Source organism: Ornithorhynchus anatinus, chromosome 5 (genome assembly GCF_004115215.2).
Source record: "Ornithorhynchus anatinus isolate Pmale09 chromosome 5, mOrnAna1.pri.v4, whole genome shotgun sequence".
In the NCBI taxonomy this organism is placed as follows: domain Eukaryota; kingdom Metazoa; phylum Chordata; class Mammalia; order Monotremata; family Ornithorhynchidae; genus Ornithorhynchus; species Ornithorhynchus anatinus.
Genome location: NC_041732.1, coordinates 74,630,799 through 74,652,154, shown reverse-complemented (window position 1 = coordinate 74,652,154; position 21,356 = coordinate 74,630,799). Strand labels below are relative to the sequence as shown.

The 21,356-nt window shown below is 47.9% G+C and overlaps 1 non-coding gene across 1 annotated transcript; it reads left to right on the top strand.

Annotated features, from left to right (window-relative positions):
* Positions 1-7,278: 7,278 nt before the first annotated feature.
* Positions 7,279-7,416, top strand: LOC114812476. The gene has a single exon (XR_003760129.1). It is a non-coding gene; the product is annotated as a small nucleolar RNA SNORA7 (small nucleolar RNA).
* Positions 7,417-21,356: the final 13,940 nt, after the last annotated feature.

Below are 21,356 nucleotides of genomic sequence, written 5' to 3'. Positions count from 1 at the left end.
ATATGTGCCATTTTGTAGCAGGCCCCAGGAGACCAAGCAGAGAAGCTCTACCGTGTTTTCTCCCAGCAGGTGAAAAGCATATGGAATTCATTACTTCAGGAAATTGGGCTGGCAGAAAATGGTTCCAGGTTCAAAAGGGGTGGGATCGATTTATGGACAAGAGGTCTGTAATGAGTTACGAGGGGAAAAGTTTCATGGGGTACCACTGGCCCCCTACTTGCTCCTGAGCCATTGCGTTTCGGGATACCCTAACTTGTCAGCCAGCCAGCCCTGCCAAATAATGTTCGAAGAGGAAGAACAGCAATTATTTGCAGTGAGGCGATCTTCAACTCTGCTCTTTAGAAAGATCCAAAACCCTGGAAGACAGAGCCTATAAAATCCCAGTTTTAAAGATACTTGGATTGTTTTCGAAGGAATACGTTTGATTGAGTGGGAGAGTTCAACAGAGATAAAAGCTACATTTCCTGCCATTCAGGAACTTCCAATCTAATGGGGCAAAGGGAAGGAGCATAATAATAATAATAACAATAATGCTGGTATTTGTTAAGCGCTTACTATGTGCCAAACACCGTCCTAAGCACCGTAGTAGATACAAGGTAATTAGGTTGTCCACATGGGGGTCACGGTCTTAATCCCCATTTTACAGATGAGCTGACCGAGGCACAGAGAAGTTAAGTGACTTGCCCAAAGTCACACAGCTGACAAGCGGAAGAGGCGGCATTAGAACCCATGACCTCTGACTCCCAAGCCCGTGCTCTTTCCCCTAAGCCATGCTGCTTCTCTATGGTTTAGTAGATAGAGCATGGGCCTGGGAATCAGAAGGACCTGGGTTCTAAGCCCGGCTCCCCCATCTGTCTGCTGAGTGATCTTGGGCAAGTCACTTCAATTCTCTGTGCCTCAGTTACTGTATCTGTAAAGTGGAGATTAAGACTGTGAACCACGCCTGGGGCAGGGACTATGTCCAACCCGATCACCTTGTATCTACCCCAGTGCTTAGAACAGTGCTTGACACATAGTGAGCGCTTAACAAATACCATCATCATCAAGTCAGTTTGGCATCTGGCATGCCGATGCCAGGGTCTTCTGGTCGTCACGAGCCGCTATCACTGACTTTACTTAAATACAGACCTACAGATGGTTGGTGATGGGAAGAACTGGTTGGGTGGAATGAGATCCTCTCTGATCTCTGGATTCTGTTTTCATTTTTTTGATGGTATTTCTTAAGTGCTTTCTACATGTGGAGTATTGTTCTAAGTACTAGCATAGATACAAATCAATCAGGTTGGACACGGTCCCTGCCCCACATGGGGCTTGCAATCTAAGTAGGAGGGAGAATAGGTATTGAATCCCCATTTTACAGTTGAAGAAACTGAGGCCCAGAGAAGTGAAGTGACTTGCCCAAGGTCATACAGCAGGTAAGAGGCTAAGCTGGGATTAGATCCAGGTCCTCTGACTCCCAGCCCTGTGCTTTTTTGGCTGGTCCATGCTTTCTCTCGTGTGCTCGGACCCCCTCCTGGAAACCGGAGGTCAGATGTGAAGTCTAAGGTGGAGACCAACGGGGTCAGACCAACCTGGGGCCCCCCAACTCCTCGTCCCGCTGCCACATGATCCCCCAGGGGTAATGGCAGAAGCCATCCCTGGGATCCCACGGCAAGCGTAGCGTCAAGTCTGAGGTTATGTTGGGTGAAAGGGGAGACTCCTGATCCGGGGAATAATAATAATAATAAAAAAAATCTCCGGCAAGGAAGTGATTGAAGTGGGATGTAAGTACGGATCAAAAGCCTTAGGTCTGATATGGTTGGTGACTTCAATTACAGCAGCGGTGGCTGGATAAGTTGTATCTCATTAAGCACAGTATAGGTTCAGCATTCGGCTCCCTACTGCATTCTCCCCCTGCCCTCCCCACCTCCCCTCTGCCACGTGGCTGCCCGTTAGACCCCGATCCTCGGGTTTCTCCTGTGCACTGCGGACTCAACTCGCACATGATGATCCAGCCTCCTCGGGAGGCGACCGCAGGGCTTGGGCCTGTGAATCAGGTGAGCAGAGATGTGGCGCACGACAGTGATGAGGAGGGAGATTTCTTTTCCGCCCACCCCGCATGGAGAGCTGGCTGCCTGTCAGCCGAGCTCACCGCTGGGCAGCTGAGCTCACCGCTGAGCCGCCTGTCAACTGAGCTCACCTCTGGTCAGCCGAGCTCACTGCTGGACAGTCGCTCGGCCAATCTCATCGCTGAGCCACTGGTCAGCCGAACTCACTGCTGGACCGCCAATCAGCAGAGCTCACCACTGGGCCCTCGGTCAGCCCAGCTCATCACTTTGCCTTTCCTCTCCTCCATTTTTGTTCCTCCTGCTCCGCTCAGTGCTAGACATAATTCTTATATGACTCCATGTAATAGTTCCATTGCTGTTTTGGGGTTGCAAAGCTGCCAAAATGCAGGGCAATTATGCAAATAAATATAGTATATCATTCTAATATCACAACTTCCTTGTGAGATAGGGAGGTAGGTGACACAGACCCATTTTGCAGAAGAAGAAACGGAGGCCCAAAGAGGTTGTGATTTGTCAGAGGTCACCCAGCAGGCCCATGCCAGAGACCTACCATCATCAACATGATCTATTTCCTCAGGGTCTATTGTGCACAACTCAATTTGTTAATGATATTTATTACTCACCCTGAATGCTAGGTACGGTACTAAGCCTTTGGGAGAGAACAGCAGTAGTAATTACCCAACAACAGGGCGTGGTATTGGGCACATGCCTTGAGTGTTTGGGAGGGTGCAATCAATCAAACAACCAATCGTATTTATTGAGTGCTTACTGTGTGCAGAGCACTGTATTTAACCCCTGGGTGAGTACAATACAACTGAGTTGGTAGACACGTTCCCTCCCACAACGAGCTTACAGTTAGAGGCAACTTACAGTCTAGAGGGGACTGTAGAAGCCAAAAAACATTCTCTGCCTTCACGGAATTTACAAATCAGGGGACTGGCAGGTATGAATTTCAGACACACAGCTGACACGTATTTTAGCTCATATACATACAACAGCTAACATACACTGCAAACATACAACTAATGAAAAACGGATGTAAGCATCGACATACCCAGATATCGAGCGAATAATCCAATCGACATCTGTGCAAAGGGATGTTATTGGCATCAATCTATCAGTAATTCCATCAGTCGCACTTATCGAGCACTTCGTTTGTGTAAAACACTATACCAAGTATTTGGGAGAATACAATAAAGTTAGACATGAAAACCGCCCTCAAGGAACTTACAGTCTAGGAGGCATGAGTTGGACAGGAAGGTAGGGGATAGGGAAGACTTCATGGAGGAGGAGGCTTTTTAAAAGAGCTTTGATGGTGCGGAGGGGAGGAAGAGAAAACATTCAAAACGTCACAACCAAGTACCATTAGTCCGGACATCAGTCCGGGGGAGAGGGAATTTTAGGAATTATTAAAGATTCCTAGGTGATTTGTGCCTGAGGACTGGAACCAGGAAGACCCCATGGACAACCCAGGATTTCCTGGCCCATGAGATCTGGGCTAGGGATTAAACCCTTCGAGATTTGTGCAAATCTCCTATACTATGCCTGTGCTTTAAGCAGGCTAAGTAAATATTAATCAACTCCATGGAGCATGGCCTTCCTAAGAAAAATTGGGGATAACAGATGGTCTGTAGTTAACCATAAAATTATTTTCAGTTGAAGAGATGGGACGATGTAACAGAATGTGTGAGCAAAGCTTGTATTCTTCAGAACAGCCATCCAGACCTGGAGATTAAAAATACTTTTATGAACCCCTACCCATCTGCTGTTCTTTCTGCTGGGCTGTATTTCCCATTCTGCAGGGGGAGGAGAAGACCCTTCTAAGCCCCTCCAACCTTCCACAGTGTCTGTTTGGTTTGTTGGGGGCCACTGGGGCTGCTGGTCTGAGTTGTGTGTGAGGGGGTGAGTCTAAGCCAGAAAGATCCTGATTCGGGGGTTATAATAATGATAACCGTGCTATTTGTTAAGTGCTTACTATGTACCTGACACCTAAGCCTGGGGTAGATACAAGATAATCAGTTTGGAAAAGTCCCCGTCCACATAGGGCTCGCAGTCTTAATCTCCATTTTACAGATGAAGTAACTGAGGTACAGAGAAATGAAGTGACTTGCCCTAGGTCACCCAGCAGGCAAGGGGCAGAGCTGGGATTAGAACCCAGCTCCTCTGACTTCCAGTCCCGGGCTCTATCCACCAGACAAAACTTTGTTCTGATTTCCCCTCTTCCCCGCTGTGTGTCTCTTTCAAATACAGCTGGGGTGGAGGAGTTGGTCAGCAATATAATGTGTTGCCATCAAACGGACACCATGTTTTTGCAGAAAACTGCTGGAATCCACCTCGATTTTAGCACATTCTTTCAGAGAGGTCTTAGGGTTTTTCTTCCGGGTGAGACACCCGGGAGTGGTGGGGTTTCAGGGGTGGGGAGTGACTGGGTGCCGGAGATCAAAATAGCTGACAGAAAGAGGTCTCGTGCTGAAACTGCAGCCGACAGGCCAGACCCACTGGAGGCCAGACTGCCCTGTCTGAAACTGGTGATTGGTCACTGCAGATAATGATATTAATAATAATGTTGGTATTTGTTAAGCGCTTCCTATGTGCTGAGCACCGTTCTAAGCTCTGGGGTAGACACAGGGTAATCAGGTTGTCCCACGTGAGGCTCACAGTTAATCCCCATTTTACAGATGAGGTCACTGAGGCAGATGACTGGGCTACAGCAGTGCTCAGCAGGCCAAGGCTGGGCTGGGCCAAGGCTGGCACAGAAACAGAAATCCCGACAGTCTCCTCACGTGGGCTGGGGACGGACAGGCGAACCTACCTAAATAATAATAAAAGTAACCGCGGTACTTGCTAAACGCTCACCGTGGGCCAAGCCTTTTACTGGGGAAGCAGCATGGCGCAGTGGAAAGAGCACGGGCTTTGGAGTCAGGGCTCATGAGTTCGAATCCCCGCTCTGCCACTTGTCAGCTGTGTGACTGTGGGCAAGTCACTTCACTTCTCTGTGCCTCAGTTCCCTCATCTGTAAAATGGGGATGAAGACTGTGAGCCCCACGTGGGACAACCTGATTCCCCTGTGTTTACCCCAGCGCTTAGAACAGTGCTCTGCACGTAGTAAGCGCTTAACAAATACCAACATTATTAAGTACTGGCATAGATACAAGATAATTAGGTCGGACACAGTCCTTGCCCAGAGTGGGGCTCTCAGTCTAAGCAGGAGAGAGAACAGGTATTAATAATAATAATAATAATGATGGTGTTTGTTAAGTGCTTCCTTTGTGCCAAGCACCGTACTAAGTCCTGGGGTGGATACGAGCAGTTAGGGTTGGACATAGTTCCGGTTCCACGTGGGGTTCACAGTCTCAATCCCCATTTTATGGATGAGGTACCCGAGGCCCAGAGAATAATGATGATATTTGTTAAGTGCTTACTATGTGCGAAACACTGTTCTAAGTGCTGGGGGGGATACAAGGAGATCACGTTGTTCCACATGGGGCTCACAGTCTTAATCCCCATTTTATTCATTCATTCATTCATTCATTCAATAGTATTTATTGAGCACCTACTATGTGCAGAGCACTGTACTAAGCGCTTGGAGTGTACAATTCTGCAACAGAGACAATCTCTGCCCAATAATGGGCTCACAGAGAAGGTAACTGAGGCACAGAGAAGTTAAGTGACTTGCCCAAGGTTACACAGCTGACAAGTGGCAGAGTTGGGATTAGAACCCATGACCTCTGGCTCGCAAGCCCGTGCTCTTTCCACCGAGCCACGCTGAAGTGACCTACCCAAGGTCACCCAGCAGACCTGTGGCGGAGCCGGGAGTAGAACCTCTGACCTTCTGACTCCCAGGCCTGTGCTCTATCCACCCCATTTTACAGAAGAGGAAAGTGAGGCCCAGAGAAGTTCAGAAACTTGCTCACGGTCACACTGTGGGCAAGTGGTGGATCTGGGATTAGAACCCAGGTCAACTGACTTCCAGATCCATGCTCTTTCAACTCAACTTTAAGACTTGCCAAGACTGATTTTAGAACTCTAGACATCCACACTGATGTTAGCAATTGTTGGGAAACCCCGAGGCCCCAAAGGAACATGAGTAAGGGTGGCAGCAGGTTAACAAACTCTAAATGTTTTAGAGAGGCAGGAGTCCATAAGCAGAGGCCAATTGCAGGGATACTTGTAAAATCTTAAAGTGCAGGGATAGTGGTATTTGTTAAGCGCTTACTATGTGCAAAGCACCGTTCTAAGCGCTGGGGGATACAAGGTGATCAGGTTGTCCCACGTGGGGCTCACGGTTTTAATCCCCATTTTACAGATGAGGTGAGGCACAGAGAAGTGAAGTGACTTGCCCAAAGTCACACAGCTGGCAAGCGGCGGAGCTGGAATTCGAACCCATGACCTCCGACTCCCAAGCCCGGCCTCTTTCCACTGAGCCACGTGCCTACTTTATTCAAATGATGATTATTGTGCTACTTAGTAAGCATTTACTGTGTGCCAAGCACTTAGAGAGACAAGATAATAATAATAATAATAATGTTGGTATTTGTTAAGCGCTTACTGTGTGCAGAGCACTGTTCTAAGCGCTGGGGTAGATACAGGGGAATCAGGTTGTCCCACGTGGGGCTCACAGTCTTAACCCCCATTTTACAGATGAGGTAACTGATGCACAGAAGCAGCGTGGCTCAGTGGAAAGAGCATGGGTTTGGGAGTCAGAGGTCATGGGTTCAAATCCCAGCTCTGCCCCTTGTCAGCTGTGCGACTGTGGGCAAGTCACTTCACTTCTCTGTGCTTCCGTTACCTCATCTGTAAAACGGGGGTTAAGACTGTGAGCCTCACGTGGGACAACCTGATTACCCTGTATCTCCCCCAGCGCTTAGAACAGTGCTCAGCACATAGTAAGCGCTTAACAAATACCGACATTATTATTAAGTGACTTGCCTACAGTCCCACGGCTGACAAGTGGCAGAGGCGGGATTCGAACCCTTGACCTCTGACTCCCAAGCCCATGCTCTTTCCACTGAGCCACGCTGCTTCTCTAATAGTAATAACGTGCCAAGCACTGTACTAAGCCCTGGGGTGGATACCAGCAGAAAAGGTCGGACACATTTCCTGTCCCACGTGGGGCTCACAGTCTCAACCCCCATTTTACAGATGAGGTAACTGAGGCACAGAGATAAAGTGGCGCAGTCCTGTCCACATGAAGTCTTACAATCTAAGTAGATGAAAGTAGGATTTTATCCCCCTTTCAGGACAGCACCTGGAGATTTTGCAGTACTCTACCAGTCTCGGCTCCGGGAGGGAGAATCAAGCAGAGGCGTATCCATTCCATTCCTAGCTTGGGCAGTAGCTAGCGAGTGGAAGGCCATCTGCTACAAGTCAAAACTCTCTTGTGCTGGGCAGCAGCAGCATGGGAGAAAGTCGAGGGCTGAGTCTCAAGTTAACTGCTCAGAAGAAGGCAATGGTAAAAATCCGTATTTTTACCAAGAAAAGTCTATGGACGCACTATGAGAACGATTGCAAGTGGAGGGGGGGGCGTTCTGGGAGGGAAGCGTCCATGACATCGCTATGGGTTGGAGATGACTCCGTGGCATAAGAGCAGACCGGGATTTGACCCTCATTTTATAGATGAGGAAATTAGAGAAGTTAAGGGACTCGCCCAAAGTCACATAAGAGTCAGGTGGAGGAGCTGGTTTGAGAACCCAGATCCTCTGATTCCCAGATCCGTGCTCTTTCCACTCAACTTAAAGACTCACCGTGGCTGAGACTGGAATTCTAGATAACCACACCCACGGTAACATTTGTTGGGAAACCTCCAAGACCACTCAGAAATGTGAGCCAGGGTGGCACCAGGTTAGCAAACTCTTAACGTTTTGGGGAGGCAAGAGCCTGTGAACAGAAGCCAATTGCAGGGATACATGTAAAATCTTTACGTGCAGGGATAGCACCTGCTCACTCTATTGAAATAACAATTATTATGGTTCTTGTTAAGCATTTACTGTGTGCCAAGCACTTACTCTGGGTCTGTGGTAGAGACAAGATATTCAGGTTGGACACGGTCCTGTCCACATGAGTCTTAAACTCTAAGTATGTAGAAGTAGGATTTTATCTCTCTTTTATAGATGGGGAAAGTGAAGCCCAGAGAAGTTATGGGACATGCCCAAGGTCACCTAGCAGGCAAGTGGTGCAGCTGGGATGAGAACCCAGGGCCCCTGATTTCCAGACCTAAGCTCTCTTCACTAGACCACGCTGCTTCCCTCTCAAGTGCTAAATATATTAGTCTACATGCAGTAAATGTTCAATAAATACTACTGATGGACTGATAATTGGAAAAGCCAACAGATTCTGCCTGGAACCAGCATTGTTTTCATAGAAAAAGCATAGCCTTGTAAAAGGAGCATGGACTCGAGAGTCAGAGGTCCTGGATCCTAATCCCGGTTCTGCCCCTTGCTTGATGTGTTAATTTTTGACAGATTACAACTTCTCTGCGCCCCAGTTCCTTCATTTGTGAAATGGGGATTCCTCGGTATAACAGTAACAATAATAATCATGGTATTTGTTAGGCAACTTATGTTAAACACTCTTCTAAGTGCTGGGGTAGATACAAGCTCATCAATTTGGACACAAGTCCTGTCCCAGATGGGGCTCACAGCCTTAATCCCCATTTTACAGATGAGGTAACTGAAGCACAAAGAAGTTAAGTTACTTGTCCAAGGTCACCCAGAAGACAAGTGGTAGAATCAGCATGAGAATCCAGGTCCTACCAACTCCCAGGCCCACGTTCAATCCTGGGCCGTGCTCCTTCTTCCAAGCACTTATTACAGTGCTCTGTGCACAGGAAGCACTCAATAAATACAATTGAATGAAAGTAACAAAAAGAGTTCCACCAAACTTTTATGTTGATCCAAGCCCTTATCCTAACCCACCTTGACTACTACATCAGCCTCCTTACTGACCTCCCTGCTTCCTACCTCTCCCCACTCTAATCTATATTTCACTCTGCTGTTCTCCCCCCTACTTAGACTGTGAAACACACATGGTACTTGATGATCTCCTATCCACCCCCAACCCACACTTAGCACATCGCCAGTCCCATAGTAATCACTTAACAAATACCACGGTTATTATTCCTGCTAGGGCCGAGACTCTCCAATAAGCACAGTTGCAGGGGGTAGAAAATGAATCAACCAAAGAAACCAAACCATCCTTGCCTGCTCTGAGCCTCCTCTCTCCTCCAGTGGAAACTGGCTAGAAAATTGAGAGTTCAGCCACGGTGGACGGGCGACTGATGAACATCTTTGCTCCAATCCCAGAGAGGCTGCGGCTAAAGGACAGGGAAAGGCACAGCTGGGGAGGATCATGGCTGAGGGCATCATTAATTAGGTCTCAAACTCCCCACAGGGCAAGGCCACCTCTAATTTATATTCAGTCACTGGCTAAGGGCCTTGGTCACCACTACAACGGGGGACCAGAGCAAGGAAGTGGGAATTAGGAGACCCAAGTTCTCGTCCCAGGTCTGCTGCTGACTGTTTTTGTGATCTTTTTGGAACTCACTTTCCTCACCTGTAGGATACAGGTCGCCCTAACTCTCAAATAGTAATAATAGTGGAATTTGTTAAGCACTTTCTATATGCCAAGTCCAAGATAGTCCAAGAAAGAGGAAGAACAGGTCTTGAATCCCCATTTTACAGATGAGGAAATTGAGGTACAGAGAAATTAAAGTGACTCGCCCACAGTCACACAGCAGGTAAGTGATGGAGTCTGGTTTAGAATCCAGATCCTCTGACTCGCAGACCTGTGCACTCTCCACTAGGCCACACTGCTTCTCAGGGTGGGGAAGTCCTCTTGGGAATGGGGATTATGTCCAATCTGATTATTTTGTATCTACCTCAGTGCTTGGCCTATGGGAAGTACTTAATAAATGCACAATTAGAAATTATTTTAATGTCAAAGAAGGAACCTAATAAGTGGTCTTTCAAGCAAATCCAGGTGTTTCTATCAGAGATAGAACATGGCACAGAAGAGGTCATCTGTCGGGAAGCAGCGTGGCTCATTGGAAAGAACACGGGCTTGGGAGTCAGAGGTCATGGGTTCTAATCCTGGCTCTGCCGCTTGACAGCTGTGTGACTTCGGGCAAGTCACTTAACTTCTCTGGGCCTCAGTTACCTCATCTGTAAAATGGGGATTAAAACTGTGAGCCCTACGTGGGACAACCCGATCACCTTGGATCCTCCCACGCGGGGTTTAGAACAGTGCTTTGCACATAGTAAGCACTTAATAAATGCCATCATCATTATTATTACAGAAATGGTGGTACATACGTCTTTATGTTTTGATCATGCAAACAGCTATAAAGCCTGTAAACTTGGTGCTGTCCATGACCCATCTCTCTCATTCAACCCACATATTCGATCTGTCACTAAATCCTGGCGGTTCGACCTTCACAACAACGCAAACTCCAGCTTTCCTCTCCATCCAAACTGCTATCAGGTTAATCTGAGCACTTATCCTATCCCACCTCAAATTACTGTATCAGCCTTCTTGCTGACCTCCCTGCCTCGGGTCTCTCCCCACTCCAGCCCGTACGTCACTCTGCTGTCCGATTGTCATTTTGTCGAAAAATGTTCAGTCCATGTCCTCCTACTCCTCAAGAACCCGCAGAAGCGGTGTGGCTCGGTGGAAAGAGGCCGGGCTTGGGCGTCAGAGGTCGTGGGTTCTAGTCCCACCTCCGCCGCTTGTCTGCTGTGTGACCTTGGGCAAGACACTTCACTTCTCTGTGCCTCAATTACCTCATCTGCAAAATGGGGATTAAGTCTGTGAGCCCCACATGGGACAACCTGAGGCTCTTGTATCTACCCCAGCGCTTATCCGATTATCAGATACCTTAACCGGGTTGGGTACTGAGTAAAGGCTTAATAAATACCATTATAATAATAATTATTCGATGGCACTACTCAGCCTGGCACATAGTAAGCGCTTCACAAATATCATCATCATCGTCATCCACCTCAGCATCAAACAGAAACTCCTTGTCCTCAGTTTTAAAGCGCTCAATCACCTTGCCCCCTCCTACCTCACCTCACTGCCCTCCTTCTACAACCCACCCCACACACTTAGCTGCTCGAGTGTCAACCTATTCACTGAACCTTGATTTCGTCTCTTTCACCTCCAACCTCTTGCCCACATCCCGCCTCTGGCCCGAAAAGCCCTCCCACTTAGTATCCGACGGACAATTATTCTCCCCACCTTCAAAGCCTTAATGAAGGCACATCTCCTCCAAGAGACCTTTCCTGACCAAGCTCTCATTTCCTCTTAATAATGTTGGTATTTGTTAAGCGCTTACTATGTGCCGAGCACTGTTCTAAGCACTGGGGTAGACACAGGGGAATCAGGTTGTCCCACGTGGGGCTCACAGTCTTAATCCCCATTTTACAGATGAGGGAACTGAGGCACAGAGAAGTTAAGTGACTTGCCCACGGTCACACGGCCGACAAGTGGCAGAGCTGGGATTCGAACTCATGAGCCCTGACTCCAAAGCCCGTGCTCTTTCCACTGAGCCACTCTTCTCCCACTCCCTTCTGCCCTGATTTGCTCCCTTTATTCACCCCTCCCTCACGTGGCTCAGTGGAAAGAGCCCGGGCTTTGGAGTCAGGGGTCATGAGTTCGAATCCCAGCTCTGCCACTTGGCCGCTGTGTGACTGTGGGCAAGTCACTTAACTTCTCTGCGCTTCAGTTACCTCATCTGTAAAATGGGGATGAAGACTGTGAGCCCCACGTGGGACAACCGGATTCCCCTGTGTCTACCCCAGCGCTTAGAACAGTGCTCGGCACATAGTAAGCGCTCCACAAATACCAACATTATTTATGTATGTATTAGAAATTTATTTATTTAAACTAATGACTGTCTCCCCCTGTAGACTGTAAGCCCATTCTAAGCAGGGAAGGAGTTTACCAGCTCCTTTATATTGTTATATTGTACTCTCCCAAGTGCTGAGTTGAGCGCTCTGCACACAGTCAGCACTCAATAAATACAACTGATGGATTGATCGATTGAACTATAATGATTACGGTGGTGCTTGCTACCTGTTTCTTCTACTCCTGCTGCATTAGCCGGAATAGAAAAAGTAGAACAAACTAAATAATTTGTGCCTTTATGTCTACCTTCATTAAACTGTAATATCCATCAGAGCAGGTAATGAGGTATCTTCCTTCTCTTGTATCTCTTTCCAGCCCCCACCTACACCAAGCACTAAATGTAATGCTTGTACCCAATAGTGATTAAATGTGCTTGGCACATACTAAGTACTTAACAAGTTCCATAAAAAACAAACAAAAATTGGTATCTCTTCCCCATTTTCCAGATGAGGTAACTGGGGCCCAGAGAGGTCGAGTGACTTAGAGTCACGCCCAAAGCCACTGCGAGCTGGGACTAGAACCCTGCCTCCTGACTACTGTTCCCTGCAAGTCTCACCAGATTAAATGTTCCCGAAATGCTCTATGAAACTTCTCGCCCACCGTGAGCGGATTCCATCAGTCTACGGCAAATGTTGTTTCTTCTAAGAACAGCGAATGGCATCGGCCCGATGGTAATTCGATTTGGCAGGCCCGAGCAGATGTGGGAGAGCAGACTCTGGCTTCACTAATGCCTGTTTTTCCACGAGCCACTGCAGCAATAGGCAGGAAGGCCAAGACAGCCTGTTCTCCTGAACTCCGTGTCAGGGGACTCTAGAAATGTCTGCATTTTAATGAAAATGTGAGTTGCCAACTGGGGACACCGGAGAGGTGTAGGTGGACTGTGGTTGATTACATCGTTTATTTCCTTTAGGACCCTGAAGCCTGCGCCCTGCCTGAGCAAGTTTCCTCTGCATTAACCTCTACTCGAGCTCAAAGACTCTGGGCTTCTAAATCCGAGGAGCGTTCTTTTCGGAAACTGTATTAGCCAAGGATTACACCATGGCCCCACAGAAAGAGCATTAAACTGAGGGTCAGAAGAGCTGGATTCCAGTCTCAACTCTGCCCCGGCCAGCTGTGTGACCTGGTGCAAATCAGTTAACTTCACTGGGCCCCAGTTTCCTCATCTGTAAAGGAGTGAGGGGGAGTGCCCACTCCCTCTCTCCCTTAGACTGTGAAATTTGCGTGGAACAGAAACAGTGATGGGTCTGCTCCGATTACCAGATACCTTAACAGGGCTGGGTACTCAGTAAATGTCAGGGGAGGGATTGTACTTGCCAGTGGCTTTGCTTCTTGATCTGTGGATGGGACCCTGTGGGCAGAGAGTGGTCATCAGAGAAGGGGATGGTCCTGACCCTTCGTCCATGAAAGCAGAAAAAAATCAAGATTTCCCAGGCAATAAATGAGCTTCTCAGGGACTCCACTGTTCTGAGGAATAAAAAAAATGTACACACATGCATGTTTCAAAATCAGTGTGGGAGTACAAGTCACAGAGAGATTGGTGTGCTGAAGGCATCTGTCTTACTGAATCTGGAGGAGCAAACAAGCAACTGCCCAGGTCTGAGCCACTGAGAGAGAGAAGAGACAGTGAAGGAGGAGGACGAACAGGATTGGATGAAATATCAAGCTGCTCCCCCTATTCCCCCAACCAGACTATTTAGACTCACACACACTCTAACTTTCACACACGTGCACTCCCCCTCCTCTCCTGGGTTACTTTGGGAAGAGTGGCTTGTTTGATGAGTGGAGCCAGGGTGATTTATCTCAGGATCTGACTGGAGTTTCAGGTATCTTGGTATCCAGATGGCTTGGTAACAGCTGATCCAAATATGCAAAACAAGGCGTCAGCTTTCATCGAGGTGGTTAATTAAGTGAGGGAAAAATGACATTGACCCTCGCATTATGAGAGGAAGAAGGGAAGCAGGGAAACAGAAATTGAAGAAGGCAGAGGACTTCAGAAACAGAAGTTGGGGAGGGGGGGAAAGGGAATAGAAGGAAGAGGTGGAGGGGAAAGGGGGAGAAGGCACACGACTTGTACAGATGGAATAATCAGAGTGCAGAGGCAGAGCAAGAATAAATATCAAAGTATTTGCCCCCCAACCTCAATCCTACAACACTTATGTATATATCTTTAAATTATAAATGGTTTATTCATATTAATGTTGTCTCCCCCTCTAGACTGCAAGCTTATTATGGTCAGGGAACATGCCTGCTAATTCTAATATATTGTACTCTCCCAAAAATGTAGTACAATGCTCTGCACATAGTAAGTGCTCAATTAATACCACTGATTGATGGATAGATTGACAAATGCCTTAATGCTAGACTTGATTCCCAGGTTGGCATGACCAGGGAGCTCTTGAGGAAAGAAGAATTTACTGGAAGTACCGGGACACAACCCAATAAAACACAAAGACAATTGTTATAAAGAAAGTACTTGAGCAAATACAACAGAAACATAAAACTTATTCTCTGCCCACAAAGACCTTATATTCTAATGGCGAAGTTGTCACAGGCAGAAATTTGAATTTAAATATCCAATCAGTAATATTTATGAAATGCCTACAGTGTGTAGAGAGGTTTCACTAAGCATTCAGTCGACTAAACTAATAAGAATTATGGTATTTTTGAATTGTTTGCAACAGGTTAAGCACCATACCGAGGATACCAGTAGATACAAGATAATCAGGTCAGATACAGTCCCTGTCCCAAATGAGGCTCCTGCAGTAGTAGAGAAAAGTAAAAGCTCCTTCAACGAGCTTCCACTCTAAACGGGGGACAGGAGTGATACAAGTTATTCTCGGAGAGTAGGACCAAGGGGAAGATGCAGATACCCAAACAGTATTAGCCAACTATGGGGAAGACCTCAAAATTTCCATAGTTTTGAAAATGCTTGGCTCCCTGGATTGAACTGACTCCCCAGAAATGAGAAGACTTTGCAGAAGAGGTGGGATTCTGCTAGCATTATCCAAGAGAAGGGCATATATTGCACTTCTCACCACGTCTAGAGCAGTGCTTTCCTCTTAGTGGCTTGTCAGGTATCGACGGGGACTGGTTGTGTGGTATTTTTAAGCATTTACTATGTGTCAAGTACTACTCTAAGCGCCGGAGTAGATAGAAGTTAATCAGGTCAGACAGAATCACTGCCTTTATATTAGTATGTGTCGCATCCTCTAGACCACCAACTCCTTGTGGTACAGGAACATGTCTACCAAGTCTGCTGCACTATAACAGTGATAATAATGATGGCATTTCTTAAGTCCTTGATATGTGCCAAGCACTGCTTTAAGCACTGAGGTTGGACACAGTCTCTGTCCCACATGGGACTCACATTCTTAATCCTCATTTTACAGATGAGGTAACTGAGGCATAGAGAAGTTAAGTGACTCGCCCAAGGTCACACAGCAGACAAGTGGCAGAGCTGGGATTAGAACCCACATCCACTGGCTCCCAAGCCCGTGATCTTGCTGAGTGCTTAGTAGAGTACTCTGAACAAAGTCCGTGCTCAGTAAATACCACTGATTGGTTGAATCCCCATTTCACAGTTAAGGAAATTGAGGCACAGAGAACTGAAGTGACTTGCCCAAGGCCACGAGAGCTGGGATTAGAATCCAGGCCATCCGATGTCCAGACCCAAACACTCTCCACTAGGCCCATGCTCCTTTGTGGCTTAGTGGGAAGAGCATGAAACTTAGAGTTCGGAGATCTGGGTTCTATCAATCCATCTTTAATAATAATAACGTTGGTATTTGTTAAGCGCTTACTATGTGCCGAGCACTGTTCTCAGCGCTGGGGTAGATACAGGGTAATCAGGTTGTCCCACGTGAGGCTCACAGTTAATCCCCATTTTACAGATGAGGGAACTGAGGCCCAGAGAAGTTAAGTGACTTGCCCACAGTCACACAGCTGACGAGTGGCAGAGCCGGAATTTGAACCCATGACCTCTGACTCCCAAGCCCGTGCTCTTTCCACTGAGCCACGCTGCTTCTCTCAAGCACTCTCTTTCAAGCAGTGGCATTTATTGAGCACTTATTGAACTATACTAAGCACTTGGGAGAGTACAATAAAGTAAGTAAACATGATCGAAGCTCTTAAGGAGGTAGTCCCAGAGATGCCACTCGCCTACTGGGTGGCCTAGGTGAGTCTCTCTCCCTCCTACCCTTCCTTTCCAAACTCCTAGAAGGAGTCATCTCCACTCGCTGCCTTGAATTCCTCAACTCCAACTCTCTCCTGGACCCCCTCCGATCTGGCTTCCGTCCCCTCTACTCCACCGAGACTGCTCTCTCTAAGGTCACCCGTGACCTCCTTCTTGCCAAATCCAATGGCTCCTACTCTATCCTGATCCTCCTCGACCTCTCAGCTGCCTGTGACACTGTCGACCATCCCCTTCTCCTCCACACCTTATCTCACTTTGGCTTCACAGATTCCTCTTATCTTTCTGGCCGTTCATTCTCGGTCTCCTTCGACGGGCTCCTCCTCCTGCTCCCATTCCTCAAGTGTCAGTTCTTGGCCCTCTTCTGTTCTCCATCTATGCTCACTCCCTTGATAAACTCTTTCGCTCCCACGGCTTCAACTATCATCTCTACGCAGACGGCACCCAAATCTACATCTCCTCCCCTGTTCTCTCCCCCTCCCTCCAGGCTCGAATTTCCTCCTCCCTCCAGGCTCGTATCTCCTCCTGCCTCCAGGACGCCTCCACCTGGATGTCCGCCCGCCATCTAAAACTCAACATGTTTAAAACTGAGCTCCTTATCTTCCCTCCCAAACCCTGTCCTTTCCTTGCCCGTCACTGTGGACACACTACCATCCTTCCCGTCTCACGGGCCCACAACCTTGATGTCGTCCTCGACTCAGCTCTCTCATTCACCCCACACATCCAATCCGTCACCAACACCTGCCGGTCTCACCTTCACAATATCACCAAGGCCCTCCCTTTCCTCTCCATCCAAACTGCTATCGTGCTGGTACAGGTTCTCATGATATCCCGACTGGATTATTGTGTCAGCCTTCTTGCTGAACTCCCTCCCTCCTGTCTCTCCCCACTCCAGGCTATTCTTCATTCCACTGCCCGGATCATCTTCCTACAGAAACTTTATGTGGATGTCACTCCCCTCCTCGAAAACCTCCGGGGGTTGCCTAACAACCTCCGCACGAAACAAAAACTCCTCACTCTTGGCTTCAAAGCTCTCCATCGCCTTGCCCCGCTCCTCTGCTGCTCACCTCCTCACGGTCCCCCGTTCACGCCTATCCCGCCGTCGAGCCCTGGCCCACGTCCTACCGCTGTCCTGGAATGCCCTCCCTCCTCACATTCACCGAACTAACTCTCTTCCCCTCTTCAAAGCCCTACTGAGAGCTCACCTCCTCCAGGAGGCCTTCGCAGACTACGCACCCCCTTTCCTTCTGCTCCCCTTCCCCTCCCCTCTGCACTGTGCTCATTTATATATATTATTACCCTATTTATTTTGTTATTGAGGTGTATATCTCCTCGATTCTATTCATCTTGATGAGGTTGTCTCGTTTTGTTTTGTTCTGTTTTGCTTTGCTGTCTGTCTCACCCGTTTAGACTGTGAGCCCGTCACTGGGCAGGGGTTGTTTCGGTTGCCGAACTGTACATTCCAAGTGCTCAGTCCAGTGCCCTGAATATAGTAAGCGCTCGATAAATATTATTGAATGAATGAATTTAACCTCTCTGGACCTCAGTTTCCTGATCTGTCGATCTACTAGTCGTGACCCTTTTAGCCTCCTCAATTGTGGACGTGGGAACCCAAGAGGGAAAGTTCCGTGAGGTCAGGTCCTCCTCCTGTTCCTCTTTCTTTGGTGGTTGGCAGTGTGCCGATCATACAACCCGGACCTCTGGAGCTCTGCAGGGGAGAGTTTCAGCAGCTGATGTCCAGCGAGAGCTGCTTCTGCTGCGGTTGGTATTTCTTAAGTCCTTACTAGGTCTCAAGCACTCTTTTAATAATAATAATAATAATAATAATGTTGGTATCTGTTAAGCGCTTACTATGTGCCGAGCACTGTTCTAAGCGCTGGGGTAGATACAGGGTAATCAGGTTGTCCCACGTGAGGCTCACAGTTAATCCCCATTTTACAGATGAGGTAACTGAGGCCCAGAGAAGTGAAGTGACTTACCCACAGTCACACAGCTGACAAGTGGCAGAGCACTGGGATAGATAAAAGCTAATCAGGTTGAATCTGTCCCACATGGGACTCACAGTCTTAATCCCTCTTTTTCAGCAGAGGAAACCGAGGCCCAGAGAAGTGAAGTGACTCGCCCAAGGTCACACAGCAGACAAGTGGCAGAGCCAGGATTAGAACCAAAGGTCCTTCTGACACCCAGAATTGTGCTCTATCCCACTAGGCCGTGCTGCTGTCTTCCCTCTCCTTACTGTTCATTCCATTGTTCATCCGATCGGGACGCTTCCGTGTCGTCTCGCTGAAGGTTCTTTTCTGAAATGACAGGATCGGTGACTAATTCCCCAGCCCGCGAGATCTTCGCTAAAATTCTCCCTCTGTGTTTTATGGTTTGCTGCTTTAACTTTTATGATGGAGATTAGTTTTCTTGAACTGTACTCCACAAATCAATAAATTGTGAAGACGCTCCGCTCTGAAGGGGAAACCTTTATAGAGAGAGAGAGCCTTCAGTGGGAATTGTTAACATTTAACCAGTAAGAACATTTCACCCTGAAGCCATGCATCCATGAGATGACCCTAGAGTGCAAGCTCCTCCACGTCAGGTATCCTGTCTTTTGTTGTACTCTTTCAGGTGCTCTAAAGTGTTCTGTACCTAATAGATGTCTGGTAATACGTAAGCTCACTGTGGGCAGCCAGTGTGTCTGTTTATTTTGTGTTGTACTCTCCCAAGCACTTAGTAGAGTGCTCTGCACACACAAAGTGCTCAATGAATATGATCGAATGGATAATAATGACTATGGTACCTGTTAAGCGCTTAATATCAGCAAGACACCGTTCTAAGCGCTAATGAGGTCGGACACTGTCCCTGTTCCACGTGGGGCTCGTGCTCTTAATCTCCATTTTACACATGAGGTAACTGAGGCCCAAAGAAGTGAAGTGACTGGCCCAAAGTCACGTAGCAGATACGTAGCAGAGCCGGGATTAGAACTCAGGTCCTTCTGACTCCAGGCCAGTGCTCTATCCAATAAGCCAGGCTGTCACCACAGCCAGTGCTCTGCCCACAGTAGGAAACCAGTATAGTCCTCTGTCCTTAGGAGACAACCCATACAATGCGCTGTATATTATCGGTGCTGGGGAAAATGGTCCATGCAAAGTTAGAGTTTATTTCAATTTTCTGCACACCACTGGTGCTCATTACAGTGCTCTATAAACAACAGACAACCAGTAGAATGTGGTGCATCCAACAGGTGTTCTGTATTTTACTAAGCAATTTACTAAGGCCCTAAAGTGTTCCGATCTCGTGGCTTAGTGGAAAGAGACTATTAAGATTATGAGCCCTATGTGGGACAACCTGATTACCTGGTATAATAATGATAATAATGTCGGCATTTGTTAAGCGCTTACTATGTGCCGAGCGCTGTTCTAAGCGCTGGGGGAGATACAGGGTCGTCAGGTTGTCCCACGTGAGGCTCACAGTCTTCATCCCCATTTTACAGATGAGGTCACTGAGGTCCAGAGACGTGAAGTGACTTGCCCCAAGTCACCCAGCTGATACGTGGCAGAGCCGGGATATCTACCCCAGTGCTTAGAACAGTGCTTGGCACATAGTAAGCACCTAACAAATCCGTCATTATTATTAATGAGAAGCAGCTGGTGGCTCAGTGGAAAGAGCCTGGGCTTTGGAGTCAGAGGTCATGAGTTCGAATCCCGGCTCTGCCACCTGTCAGCTGTGTGACTGTGGGCGAGTCACTTCACTTCTCTGGGCCTCAGTTACCTCATCTGTAAAATGGGATTAAGACGGTGAGCCCCACCTGGGACAACCTGATTCCCCTGTGTCCACCCCAGCACTTAGAACAGTGCTCTGCACGTAGTAAGCGCTTAACAACTGCCGACATTATTATTCTTATTATTAATAAATGCAAGTGCTCGATTGATTATTAATACTAAAAGGCAACGGCCGGTACTACTCCCCTCTCCCCCCAGAAGAGGCCCAGTCTCCTGCGGAGCAGACCCAGGGGACATATTGGTTTGGAAATGCAGGCGGTTTCGCTCGGCGCACAGCTTATCGCCCTTGGAAGTCAACTAACCCAATCAACGGTATTTATCGAGTGCTTACGCGCAGAGCGCTGTACTAAACGTTAGGGAGAGTACAATACAAAAGAGTTGGTAGACACGTTACCTGGAAAACTACCACTAAAGCACCACCCACTGAAAAACTCAGTCACCCGCAGCACTTCGACGCATACTGACTACCTTCTAAAGTGTAAGCTCTTCCTGGGAATCACGCGATCAATCAATCAATCAATGGTATTTATTGAGTGCTCATTCTGTGCAGAGGACTGTACTAAGCACTGGGGAGATTACACTACAACAGAGTTGGTAGACACATTCCCTGGAAAACTCCTATTTCCCAGAACCCACCAACAAGCTCATTGTCAACCGCAGCACTTCTATGCATATTGACTGCTTTTTGTGGACAGGCATCAATCAATCAATCGATCGATCGATGCGGCAGCCACATCAGGCCAATCAGAGCGGCAGCGGGACACAGTAGAGAGAGCACAGGCCTGGGAGTCGGAAGGTCACGCGTGCTAATCTTGGATCTGCCACTTGTCTGCTGTGTGACCTTGGGCAAGTCAGTTAACTTCTCTGTGCCTCAGTTACCTCATCTGTAAAAGGGGGATTGAGACTGTGAGCCCCGTGTGGGATAGAGACTGTGTCCAACCCAATTTGCTTGGATCCATTCCAGCGTTGGGTACGGTGCCTGACACGTAGTAAGCGCTTAACAAATGCCATAATAATCATTATGATTATTAGAAGTGTGGTGGGGGAATCTACTGGTGCAACAAGTGGCTGATGGGAAGGGTCTGGGCCGAGCTGAGGGGCTGGGGCAGGGTGGGGAGGGGGGATGTCTGAGGAAGTGAGGCTGGCCTTGGAGGGGTAGCTAGAGAGTCTCTGAGCTCAGAGAGTCAGTCAGTCAGTCAGAGAGCAGAGAAGCAGCGTGGCTCAGTGGAAAGAGCACAGGCTTGGGAGTCCGAGGTCATGGGTTCGAATCCCGGCTCGGACACTTGTCAGCTGTGTGACTGTGGGCGAGTCACTTCACCTCTCGGTGCCTCAGTTACCTCATCTTAGATTGTGAGCCTCACGTGGGACAACCCGATGACCCTGTATCTGCCCCAGCGCTTAGAACAGTGCTCTGCACATAGTAAGCGCTTAACAAATACCAACACTGAA